The sequence below is a fragment of the Schistocerca serialis genome, chromosome 7 (genome assembly GCF_023864345.2).
Source record: "Schistocerca serialis cubense isolate TAMUIC-IGC-003099 chromosome 7, iqSchSeri2.2, whole genome shotgun sequence".
NCBI lineage: Eukaryota > Metazoa > Arthropoda > Insecta > Orthoptera > Acrididae > Schistocerca > Schistocerca serialis.
In genome coordinates, this window is record NC_064644.1 from 349,359,229 (window position 1) to 349,373,225 (window position 13,997).

A 13,997-nucleotide genomic window follows, 5' to 3' on the forward strand; every position below is an offset into this window, starting at 1 on the left:
TGTGGCTGTTTCTTTTTTTTATGATCGCTAATGTAGCATGGGAAAGTTTGAGCTGATCACTCGTGCCAATAATAAATGTACTGCTGCTAATGATAGTGCATTGCCTACCTGTGCTGATGTCACCTGAAACTCAAAATAGGGAAATTATACTGGCCATTTCATTTTTTGGTAGTTAAAGGAATTATTACCTCGTTCATTTTAGGGTGTGATTTTTTGCTTGGAACCCATTGTGTTATTATGTTGACTGCCGGAGCTTTATCAAATTTAACGCAAATGTTAAGATTCCATTTCGCCACCATAAACTGCAGCGTGTCGCTCATGCGGTTGGGTGGAGAAGAGAGGGCTGTATCCTGGTGCCTAAGGCTGGGAGCATGGTACAAGCCGGTTGTTGATTACAGCGCTCTTAATCAGAAAGTTGTACTTGAATTGGTCCCAATGCCTGATTTATATCTTTTTTTTGTGGTTTTTGGTCGCGAAGTTTTTTAGTGTCACTGATCTTATTCAGGCATACTACCAGATACTGTTAGCTGAGGAATCTAAAAGTCACCGCATTTTGTACCGATTACAACTAGTATGAGTTTAATCATGTCCTTTTGGCCTCGTTACCAGTGAGGCAGTATTGTCACAGCTACTTGATTTGGTGCTGGAGGACCTCAAGTTTCGCTGCATTTATAGTTACTTGGACAACTCAGTCATGTATAGTCAGAGCTTTGAGGAGCAACTGCATCACTTTCTGAGCCTTTTAAATAGGCTTAAGAAGGCCAGACTCACAGCTAAACTGTCCAAGGTGAACCTTGTCCACAGTCAAGATTTCATTTTTAGGACCTGTTGTTTCGAGTTCAGGCATGGCGACTGATCAGTCTCGAACCCAAGCCTTTTATGATTTCAAATGTCCCGGAGATAAAGGATGGGGCTTTCCATTGTGATGGTAATTACTTTTTTTTTTGAAAGTGGTTTCCTAACTTTGCCCTAATAGCTGCCCCACTTAATCAGCTCTGGAAGAAGAATGAGTGTTTCTGTTGGTCGTCGGCCCAGCAGGAGGCCATCGAAGCCTTGAAGAAAGCTCTTGCGAGTGCGCCGTTGTTGGGGATTCCTGACATGCACGTCCAGCTATTGGGACAGTGTTATTAGGGAGGCAGTTGAGATCAAATTAGCGAGCAACCTCGTTAACAGGGATGGAGGTTTCTGTTTAAACTCTGTTTGAAATCCGGCTCTCTCCCTTGTCAAAAAACAGAGGGACAGAGTCAATGCTACCTCACCTGCGAATTCATAGTCGCACTACCGATAGCCCTGACTTTGGTCATCTTTGATGGCACTAGTGTTCAGTGTGTGTGTTATCTTTCCTGCTTCAGTCCGAGAACCGAGGTTTTAAATTTGCATGTACGCCGCCTGTCCGTTGCAGTTTGCCTTTAAAATGGCGGGGTGTTACCTGGCTGAATTCCCGGAAGTTATTTGAAATACTCTGTTCATGAATTGGAAGCACTGGCCGTTTTGTTTGCACTTGGATAGTTCCGCTTTTATCTGGAAAATAAGCCGTTCTACCTCGAGATAGACAATCAAGCCCTGAGTTGAGTGTTAGCTAGACCACAAACGATTGGGTGAATCGCACATTGGGCCATCCAGATTTCTGATTTTGTTTGTGGTCAAAATCAGGTGGCGAATGTGCTGAGTAGGATGTTCCAGGAGGACAAAGGTGGGGAATATCATAAAGCTGTAGAGTGCGGGATGTTCGAAGAGAGGGTTGCTACTATTTTAATGGAGGTGCCCTCGCTGTTTGGCGATTTGAAGGAACAGCAGCGTCATGTCCCTGATTTGACCCAAGTCCGGGAAAGGATCGATAAGGGCGAAGCCATGGAACCATACTGGGTGTTTTGAGGTCTTCTTCGGTAACACGCTCGTTATGATCAGAAACTGAAGATTTGTCTTCCTAAGAGGCTGGTTCCTACTATTCTTTTCGTTCTTCCCTGTGTGGTGCACTTTTGAGTCTAGCTCAAACACATCATAGGATTAAATAGCAAGTTACCTGGAATGGTTTGGTAAAGGACGTTAAGACGTTGGCGGCGCAATGCGAGTTGTATAAGATGGCTAAGTTGAACTCGAACACCCAGCAGTGGCTGTTGTTTATTGGTCCTTTACCGCACAGTAATGACAGTTACCGATGTATCTGTGAGGCCACTGATGCATTCAGTCAGTTTGTATGGCTTTTCCGCAGTAGATCAATCACTACCTGTGCCATCATTAACCGACACAGCAGTATTTTCTCCAGTTTCGGTCCACCTAAGACCCTAGTTTCTGATGATGCGGTCGTGTTTCTGTCAGCACCCTTCAAGAAGTTTTATATCGACTATGCTATCAAGCATCCTAAGACTATACCATATACTCCCTGCCGTCCTTCGCCAAGCTCGTGAACCACAGTTTAAACGTGGCTTTAATCATATATCGCGCCAACAGTCGATCGTGCTGGGATAGGTCGGTGATGTGGTTAGGGTTATCCTGCAATTCCGCTCTTAATGAAGTACACAAGCTTACACCTGTACAGTTTATATTGAGCTGTCCTGTTAATTCCATCCTTTCCAACCTGTGAACGACTGGTGATCTCCTACCAAAGAAGGTTGAACTTTATGATATTAAGGTCAAATGTAGCACAGCACGGCTTAACATACACTCCTGGAAATGGAAAAAAGAACACATTGACACCGGTGTGTCAGACCAACCATACTTGCTCCAGACACTGCGAGAGGGCTGTACAAGCAATGATCACAAGCACGGCACAGCGGACACACCAGGAACCGCGGTGTTGGCCGTCGAATGGCGCTAGCTGCGCAGCATTTGTGCACCGCCGCCGTCAGTGTCAGCCAGTTTGCCGTGGCGTACGGAGCTCCATCGCAGTCTTTAACACTGGTAGCATGCCGCGACAGGGTGGACGTGAACCGTATGTGCAGTTGACGGACTTTGAGCGAGGGCGTATAGTGGGCATGCGGGAGGCCGGGTGGACGTACCGCCGAATTGCTCAACACGTGGGGCGTGAGGTCTCCACAGTAAATCGATGTTGTCGCCAGTGGTCGGCGGAAGGTGCACGTGCCCGTCGACCTGGGACCGGACCGCAGCGACGCACGGATGCACGCCAAGACCGTAGGATCCTACGCAGTGCCGTAGGGGACCGCACCGCCACTTCCCAGCAAATTAGGGACACTGTTGCTCCTGGGGTATCGGCGAGGACCATTCGCAACCGTCTCCATGAAGCTGGGCTACGGTCCCGCACACCGTTAGGCCGTCTTCCGCTCACGCCCCAACATCGTGCAGCCCGCCTCCAGTGGTGTCGCGACAGGCGTGAATGGAGGGACGAATGGAGACGTGTCGTCTTCAGCGATGAGAGTCGCTTCTGCCTTGGTGCCAATGATGGTCGTATGCGTGTTTGGCGCCGTGCAGGTGAGCGCCACAATCAGGACTGCATACGACCGAGGCACACAGGGCCAACACCCGGCATCATGGTGTGGGGAGCGATCTCCTACACTGGCCATACACCACTGGTGATCGTCGAGGGGACACTGAATAGTGCACGGTACATCCAAACCGTCATCGAACCCATCGTTCTACCATTCCTAGACCGGCAAGGGAACTTGCTGTTCCAATAGGACAATGCACGTCCGCATGTATCCCGTGCCACCCAACGTGCTCTAGAAGGTGTAAGTCAACTACCCTGACCAGCAAGATCTCCGGATCTGTCCCCCATTGAGCATGTTTGGGACTGGATGAAGCGTCGTCTCACGCGGTCTGCACGTCCAGCACGAACGCTGGTCCAACTGAGGCGCCAGGTGGAAATGGCATGGCAAGCCGTTCGACAGGACTACATCCAGCATCTCTACGATCGTCTCCATGGGAGAATAGCAGCCTGCATTGCTGCGAAAGGTGGATATACACTGTACTAGTGCCGACATTGTGCATGCTCTGTTGCCTGTGTCTATGTGCCTGTGGTTCTGTCAGTGTGATCATGTGATGTATCTGATGTGTCAATAAAGTTTCCCCTTTCTGGGACAATGAATTCACGGTGTTCTTATTTCAATTTCCAGGAGTGTAACTCGAGCGCATCAGAGACAGGCAGAATGGTACAATAGGGTGTGTCCAGGCTGGAACCTCCAGATCGGATATTTAGTTTAATAGGTAACTTCTGGGCTCAAAACAAGGGCAATGTGGGATTACACAGAAGATGCTCTCTCGGTTTCTGGGTGCGTCTAATGTAGTGGAAAACATTTTTCCCTATTAGATTCTGGGTGTGGCATAGTAAAACCAAGAAACGTATGCGGGTCCACATTAGTCGGATTAAGCCTGGTAGCAAACACAATGTTAATGTTAACATGTAGTGACTCATTGCTACTTCCAGCCCTCTTCTGGTTGTTCTGGTTTCAGTGGGGAAGATTGAGACGGTCTGTTGTCGATGGCAGTGATAATTACTTTACACGCGATCTTCGTCCCCCCCCCCCCCCCCCACCTTCCCCGATGAAGCCGCAAACGTTTGAAAGCAAGCGCTGACAGACCGATTCGATATGGTGTGTCCTGAACGCCAAACGATCCCGAAGGTCGTTTTTCTGGCGGAGTACTCGTGTATTGCGATACATTCTGTGGACAACGCTCTGTGGAACGGGATATGGGATTGGCAGTGCTATTGAAGGTAAGTGAACCTGTTGAAGTGTACCTTTTGTAACGACAAGCGACCACTGATGTTGCTTCGGCCCTGTCTGGAGTCCTTGCATTTGCACAAAGTAAACATCGCAGTCTGATTAATTGGGCCGCCTTGCCTCTGTGCTGCAGAAAAGGTCCTATTCTGTGGAAGTTGCGACACTGCATTGTTTTCACCTTATCTTCAGGATAAGTGGAGAGCGAGATCGGTGGAGTCATTTGAATTGTACTTCACACCGCGAATGGTCATGGTGAGCACGTGTTCTTACGTGCTTAGAGGGTGCAAGTATCAGGCTTGTCTGGTGGCTCCTGTTTGAGTAGTCATATTAAGTGATCGCTAATAATGTTAATTTGTATGTTTTAAGGTTTTTAAGAGGTTTTAAATCTTAAGCTCAGACTGTTTAAACTTCGTGGGTCTTTGCAGTTTTTAGGTGAATACGTGCTACCTAAATATTATCTCCAGTTTTTGATACTGTATAAATTTAATTTCTGTAGCACGATTAACTAAGCTTCCAGTGTTTAAGCTTGGTGGGCCTTTGCAGTTCTCAAGTGAATGTTTTTAACCTAAATCTAATCTGCAATTTGCGGTACTGCATAAATTTGATTTTTGTTGCACTATCATAACCGTGAAACATTCATCGATTTAATTGATCTTCCAGCTGTCTTGGATGTTATTTAAAATGCATTTAGGTTTTGAAGTTTTCTTATTTTTTAAATAAGTTTTAAAGTCACCTGGCGTATAACGCGTCTTTGATGTTAGTGTTTTATAATTGTTTGGGTTCTAAGTTTTGCTTATTCTGTTTTATATAGACAGCTGATTAATGTTTTCGATGTAATTTTCCTGAGGGCGGCCAGTGTTGACGTCATCTTGGCACTGGGGCATGTTGCACCCGTTTGTAAGAAGAGATACTTGAATTTGAAATTTAATTGTTACATACATGTCAGTATGTACCAATTATTAATTGTATGATAACTTTGAAATAAGATGTAATTTGTTAAACATATGGCCCCTGGGCTGTCGACCTGACACATCATTTGAACATTTTGTTCTTCTGCGCCAGCCGTTGTGGCCGAGCGGTTCTCGGCACTTCAGTCTGGAACCGCGCTGCTGCTACGGTCGCAGGTTGGAATCCTGCTTCAGGCATGGATGTGTGTGATGTACTTAGGTTAGTTAGGTTTACATAGTTCTAAGTCTCAGGAGACTGATGACCTCAGATGTTAAGTCCCATAGCGCTTAGAGCCACTGAACCATTTTTTTCTTCTGCTTTTTTAAATTGTTTACTCAAGTGATATTAAAATGTTGAGCAGTTGTTAATTAATTTTACCCATATGGTTGAAGTATTAGGGGTTACTGTCCTTTGCGTCTGGAAAACATAGCGGGAGGTAGGATCTCAATGTAATTGCTTGAATGTGTATGTTGGTTGCTGTGGCAGAATCGAGGCAGAGGCTACTGCACATTTGTCAATGTACGTTATACCTTGACTGAAAAATTCCCAATTATAAATTTCGAAAATTAAAGCACATTTGACTGTTTGAAAGTCACGGAGATGTCGTTTCATATACAGTGTGGGCGGAAGGCTTCTGCCATTTTTGAGAACACAGCAATAGAGGATTGATTCTCTGTGAAGATAGTATTGCTTGGTACTAACAGTGGTGCTGGCTGTATAAATTTTATACTAGTATATATTAGCTTATATTATTTGATAAAACATAGTGAAGACATCCCATATTTGTTTGTTCGCTGCAGGCAAGTGGTTTTGTCAGTTGTCGTGGTGCACTTCTTCCAAGCAGATCATTTTCATAATTCTAGGAAGTGTAATATAATGAATTTTTTATTCAACAACTTTTTTCTTTCTAATGTTTTCAACTAATGAAAGAACTGAAAAATAATTAACATTATCTACATGATTTAATTAAGTAGATAAAAAAATCTTTTACAGATTTTCGTTATTTGAATGGAGTTACTTCCTGCTTATTTAAACTGATTTTTAACTTTGTATACTGCTCGGTAGTTATTTGAAATTTTCGACTTTTATAATGGTGTCATGTCCGTTTCCAGATTCACGGTCTCCATGACAGTGCAATGTCTAACGCCAAAATTGCTCAAACATTGTTGATCCGAAAATCGTCAGACTTTGAGTTAATATAGACGATAGTAATATTGGTGACAGCAACAGAGTTGGACGACGGGCAACCAAACATTAAAAACAAAATCAAACATATGGTAAAGGATAAAACTGGGGTCGGTTCTCTGCTAGTAGCCAAACGGAGTTACTCGGATGATTTATCGAAGGCCCACCAAACATACTATTCGAATCCGTACAAATTAACCAGAGAAAATTTTCTCAATACACAAACAAAAGCAAAGAGTGAAGATAATGATCGCTGGCGGCATCTGTGGCTATGGGAAAACTGAACTGCAAAAGGCTGATAGAAAAAGAATCGTCAACGTTGACCATTATCAGAGAAGGATTGTTCTTGTCTATGCACAAACAGTCGAGAATGGTCTGTTCCCGAATACAGACAATGATACTCTTATGCAAGATGGAGGAACATCTCACACGATCAAACAAACGACAACGCTTGTGAAGAGAGCATGACTGGTCTGGAAACAGTAGAGACCTAAACCGTACAGAGCACCTGTGGGCCAGACTATAGGATGCAATCTCCAAATAACTTCGTGTTCAGGAGGAATGGAAGTCGGTCGCCTCTGGAAAGGCAACAGCGCTCGCGGAGAGTTCTGGCAGACGTTTGAAGAATGTTGTCATAATCAGGGACGACATACAAAATACTGAAAAAATGAAGAGATGACTTTCCAAACCACTTATTCAAGTAGATATATGTGGTTTCTTAAAAAAATAAGTCTCTGTAAATGCTCTAAAAAAAAAAAAAACTTGAGGGAAACTGTCCGTCCACCCTTAGCTACACCACGATTACAATTTACGTTTATCTGTTACATATTGTCCCTAAAATTCTTTTGTTATACACAGTTAAATGTAATAATCTACACTCCTGGAAATGGAAAAAAGAACACATTGACACCGGTGTGTCAGACCCACCATACTTGCTCCGGACACTGCGAGAGGGCTGTACAAGCAATGATCACACGCACGGCACAGCGGACACACCAGGAACCGCGGTGTTGGCCGTCGAATGGCGCTAGCTGCGCAGCATTTGTGCACCGCCGCCGTCAGTGTCAGCCAGTTTGCCGTGGCATACGGAGCTCCATCGCAGTCTTTAACACTGGTAGCATGCCGCGACAGCGTGGACGTGAACCGTATGTGCAGTTGACGGACTTTGAGCGAGGGCGTATAGTGGGCATGCGGGAGGCCGGGTGGACGTACCGCCGAATTGCTCAACACGTGGGGCGTGAGGTCTCCACAGTACATCGATGTTGTCGCCAGTGGTCGGCGGAAGGTGCACGTGCCCGTCGACCTGGGACCGGACCGCAGCGACGCACGGATGCACGCCAAGACCGTAGGATCCTACGCAGTGCCGTAGGGGACCGCACCGCCACTTCCCAGCAAATTAGGGACACTGTTGCTCCTGGGGTATCGGCGAGGACCATTCGCAACCATCTCCATGAAGCTGGGCTACGGTCCCGCACACCGTTAGGCCGTCTTCCGCTCACGCCCCAACATCGTGCAGCCCGCCTCCAGTGGTGTCGCGACAGGCGTGAATGGAGGGACGAATGGAGACGTGTCGTCTTCAGCGATGAGAGTCGCTTCTGCCTTGGTGCCAATGATGGTCGTATGCGTGTTTGGCGCCGTGCAGGTGAGCGCCACAATCAGGACTGCATACGACCGAGGCACACAGGGCCAACACCCGGCATCATGGTGTGGGGAGCGATCTCCTACACTGGCCATACACCACTGGTGATCGTCTAGGGGACACTGAATAGTGCACGGTACATCCAAACCGTCATCGAACCCATCGTTCTATCATTCCTAGACCGGCAAGGGAACTTGCTGTTCCAACAGGACAATGCACGTCCGCATGTATCCCGTGCCACCCAACGTGCTCTAGAAGGTGTAAGTCAACTACCCTGGCCAGCAAGATCTCCGGATCTGTCCCCCATTGAGCATGTTTGGGACTGGATGAAGCGTCGTCTCACGCGGTCTGCACGTCCAGCACGAACGCTGGTCCAACTGAGGCGCCAGGTGGAAATGGCATGGCAAGCTGTTCCACAGGACTACATCCAGCATCTCTACGATCGTCTCCATGGGAGAATAGCAGCCTGCATTGCTGCGAAAGGTGGATATACACTGTACTAGTGCCGACATTGTGCATGCTCTGTTGCCTGTGTCTATGTGCCTGTGGTTCTGTCAGTGTGATCATGTGATGTATCTGACCCCAGGAATGTGTCAATAAAGTTTCCCCTTCCTGGGACAATGAATTCACGGTGTTCTTATTTCAATTTCCAGGAGTGTGTATCTACACACACATACATGCTTTCCTGTTGTACTTACAAATAGAGCGAGGGAAAAACGGTTATCTACAGTAGTGGATATCAGTATAAAGGCAGAGTTCTTAAGAACGTAAAAGTGCAATATCTGTAGCATACTGTATCGAATATATTGTGAAGGCAGTAGATACATGTAAGACATAAACAATCATGATGGAGTTACATAGTTTCTTCAATTACACGACTACCAGAACAAGACCTTTCCATTTCCTGGGCGGAAACTGGTATAAAGGCATTCACTGTCGCCGACCGCTGTGACCGCGTGGTTCTAGGTGCTTAAGTCCGGAACCGCGTGGTTGTTACCGTCGCAGGTTCGGATCCTACCTCGGGCATGGATATGTCTGATGTCCTTAGGTTAGTTAGGTTTAAGTAGATCTATAGTGGACTGATGACCTCAGATGTTAAGTCCCATAGTGCTTAGAGCCATTTTGAACCATATCCATTATCGCAATATGTATAGCCTCAGAGAACTTCCAGCGTGCCTCTTCATTCCTTAGCATTTTCGCATCCCGCTTCGTTGCGTATTGATTCTTTCCGACTAGTCTCTTCAAACTTGAGCACTCACTGCCCTGACGTATTAATGCTTTGTTCGTACTCTTTCCAACCTCATTTCTTCCTAATTGACTCAAAAATTCTCTGCTGCATTGATTTTGTTGTGATTTGTAGTTCTTGCAGTGAAATTGTCGCTCACTCTTCTCGTATCGCACTTTTCAACTCACATATGACCTCCAATTGCTTTCCATTGCGATAAACACGCTTTGCAGGCATTCCCCAGCAGTTTTCCACGGGATTCGTATACGGGCTACGTGCAGTTCAGGGCAAGACACCGATATCTTTATCTTAATGCCACATTTGGTTGTAGTAGAAACATGCTCGGATGCATCAACTTGTTGAAACATTAGCCTTTCGTTCCCTAGGTTGAAATGGCTCTGAGCACTACGGGATTTAACATCTGTGGTCATCAGTCCCCTAGAACTTAGGACTACTTAAACCTAACTAACCTAAGGACATCACACACATCCATGCCCGAGGCAGGATTCGAACCTGCGACCGTAGCGGTCGTGAGGTACCAGACTGAAGCGCCTTGAACCGCTCGGCCACACCGGCCGGCGTTCCCTAGGTCCTCATAAATTACAGTCAATTCTGTCTCCAGCATCTCATTGCGCATGTCAGACGTCCTGTAGTGTTCAGTGAAGCCATGCATGATTTACCTTTAGCACAGAAGGCTGCCAAAATCATAACACATCTACCACCAAAATTTCTCCTCATCCTTGCCTGTTGTTCTCAGATCGCGTCAATAATACTGATATCCATCGAGCTCATCTAAATTAAACTTGTTTCTCATCATTGGATATCGCTTTAATCCATTCTGAAATCTGTGGCATTCGACGCGCAAATCGCCGAAGTGGCGTCAAATCGAAAGACTTGCATCCGGCGAACGGTCTACTCGACGGGAGGCCCTAGTCACACGACATTTATATCTGTGACGTATGTTTTTCAGCAAACTCCAACCCAAACAAGTTATGTTTGGGTGTTAGAGCAGGTTCCTGTAATCGTTTCTTGAATGCAAGATGTTTGGCATTTGGCAAAATTTGTCGTACATGTTGAGAGATGGCATGCCATTCTTTCACTTTAAAAACACTGTCAGTCAGATTAATATTCTTATTTTAAGGCATGACCTCGGTTTTCGTCAGTACTACATTTGATATGTGTGATTTATGACTTTTTGGAGGAAATTGTGGGCACAATGTTCATATAACTGCATGTGCAGCCTGCAGAGAGCTTATACCCAAGGGACCATAGAGGAAATGACAATGGAGAACAGGAAGAGGGGTCTATGGTAGGCCATAAATGCTGAGTCCAGCGACCTGGTTGTGCGAGTGGATTCTGGGAAGCAGCGCTCTGAGACTTGGGGTCGTGGCACTCCCCGCTTTCCACTTACAGTTAGAGCACGAGGGCGCTGGTTCGCAAAACCTTTTACCTGGGCCAGGGACAGTCCGTCGTGAAGGTGGCCAGTTGGTGGAAAGTGGCGGAGGAAGCCATTTGAGAGAGACTGCTGCAATCTGAGGTTTTATACAAATGGTGGGAAAGTGGTAAAACTCTGAGCATTCTCATATTAGAATCTGGAATGATACAGAGCGGCTGGTGCACATGTTTAGTGGAGGCAATACAGAAACTCCCCTGACGCCATGAAGTCGCTAGGTTCTTTTAGCCAGCGGCAAAAACGTATATTTCATGGGCACAACTGTCTAGGAAGCTTAACATCCTTCTTTAAGAAATTGGAAATGGTTGACCTGGAAACATTAGATCTCTGCATAAATGAGGGACAGTGGTCGTATCTAGGGTTGATGTGTTTTGTCGAAACGTAGCCATGCTTACCGTGAGAATGACGCCTCCCAAGTCTAAAATCTTCTTTCTCCAGACAAGAGAGATTTTGAGTCCCTGATTGGCTCCTCTCAGAATATGCAAAGCAGAGGCTTACTCCCATAGCGTGGGAACCCCAGTGCTGTGTCTGGATCGGCTGCGAGGCCAACAGAACAGTGAAGAAGCGAGTTTCAATGAGTAGAGGATAGTTCGATTGGTTTAGATAGTGCGGATGGGGTGTCGTTTCTTCTAATTCAGCTCCCATACCGAGTCCTGGTAGAAAGTGGTTATGGTTATTTGCCTTCTTCATCTTCCGATCCTCCCCTGGTGGAGAAGTTAAGGCTGAGATTTGTGGTCTGTGACTTGTGGTTGACGAAGAACTAGTGGCGGTTTCCAACTATACCGACAGTGGAACTGTAGATCACCTTGGAAATATCGTGCGTCACAAGGATGAACTCATTCGTCCTGAGTCGGCCCTCTAACGCATGACAATTCCAGCACGCACTGGCATGCCTGTGAGTCAAACTGGTTCGGCCAGACCAGCGAACAGGTGCACCTCACACTGAAAGCTGTCGGTATTTCAGGGCTCTGATACGGACTTTTTCCGTGTTCTAATAATAAGAACGCCAATCCGTGTAGTACACAAATTTTCGTGCAGGCGTGAGGACATTACAGCTGCCGCAGTGCCCTGTTCCTCTCCCACAGCGTGCCGTTTTCTGCTGCCGCCTGAATCAAGGTGAAAGAGTAAAGTATTGCTGCACCAGCGTAGCGTTGTTAAATGATATTCACAGCACCCTGTTCTCCGATGAACCATAATTTTCGGTGTATTTGGTCGTAGTTGATTCCATTTGAACAGAGTATGGCCTTGCAATGGATTCATGTAAACAAAGTCAGATTGCGTTGTAAAAGGATTAAATTCAGGGGAGAATTTATTCATGTTCCACCCCAATTAATGCTTTGCCAATCAGGCACCAGCCCTTTTCTCATTTGTGTTTGTCATTTTGTTTTGTGAGATTGATCAGCTCCTTGTAGCTATAAAAGGATTAATAAAAGCTTATCATTATTTTTATAAACATACGTAAGCCGCTGTTCTCATTCATACTCCTTCAACTATTCATTGTTTTTATTTATTGTGGTCATACATGTATACACCAACAATTCAAGGGTCAATCTTATTAAATTAGTGAATTTGATCATTAATTTGAGCTCCGAGAGTGACTGCAGACGTAGGCAACAAAAGTGCCATGAGTAAATTCATTAATTTCATATATAAAAATTATGGATGTAGCTCATGGATTTAAGGTTATTGATAAAATAATGCTTTTCTTCGTGTAAAGATAATAACACATAGCATCACTCGGACATATATTTACGATTAAAGCAAGCGAAGTCTTGCAATTGGCGAGCCTGCCAGAATCTCGCATCATGACGCTTTCGTGAGCTAGTTAGTGCGTTATCTTGCGGAACTAGTGTGTGTTTTTCTTTTCTTTTTTTTTTCAAAGTGAGACTATGGTGCAATAAGGACATTTACACTCGTATTTGGCACTGTGCGTTTTATTTCAGTAATCTGTAATATGTTTTAGTTATTTTATTTCAGTGTATGTATTGTCTGTGTCATCCATTCTTTTTTCTCATTTTGTCTTGTCAGTGACTCCTACGTCACTTTTTGTCTGATGTTGCGTCGTTGCTAGCAGCGTTGGGCAAGCTTTTGTGGAGCAGATTGGTTTATGGGGCTGTGTGCGACATTTTACAGTAGGTTTTGTTTCATACGCTTAGGCATAAATGTGTGCATTATTTGAAGAATGTCAGAATAGAGTTGTGGCGCGTGATGCAGTTGAGTCGGAAGCATGCGCAAGTAGCAATTGATCCGAATGCTTTCCAGAAGCGCAGTTAGTGTGTGTAGTGAGGAAGGCTGCGTACTACTATCGTCCAAAATGGAACACGAGACAGCTATTGATGCTGAACAATATAGAACGGCGGAAGAAGTTCATTTAAATCACTCTGCAAACACGGCACAAATTTCAGATGCAGAATATTCCGATGATAAGGGTTCAGTTCACTCAGGAAATGTGACAACGAAGACGAGATGGTAGGTCATGTAGGTTCTGTAAATATGGAAAGAGTTACATAAAGGGAAAGTAATAGTCATATTTCGCGGTTAAGTCGTCATAAAGCAGCTGAATCACGTGCGTCTAGTCCTGGGTAAGTTACTGAAAGCGCGCAATAGGAATCGATCATTCAGTTTATGCAAGAGGCAGAGAAGATACGTCGAGAAAGGAAAGAGGAGGGACTACAGGACGAGAAAAAACAGAGGAAGGAATGGGAAGAAAAGAGACGGCAAGAAGAAGGCCGAAGACAGGAGATCCTCATTAATGAAATTATGGAAATTCAGAAGCGACTAGACAAGGAGGAAAAGAGACAGGGCGAAGCCATGAAAGAAATTAAGGAAATTCAAAGGAGGGCTGATGAGTTTGTCGAAAACGTACATCAG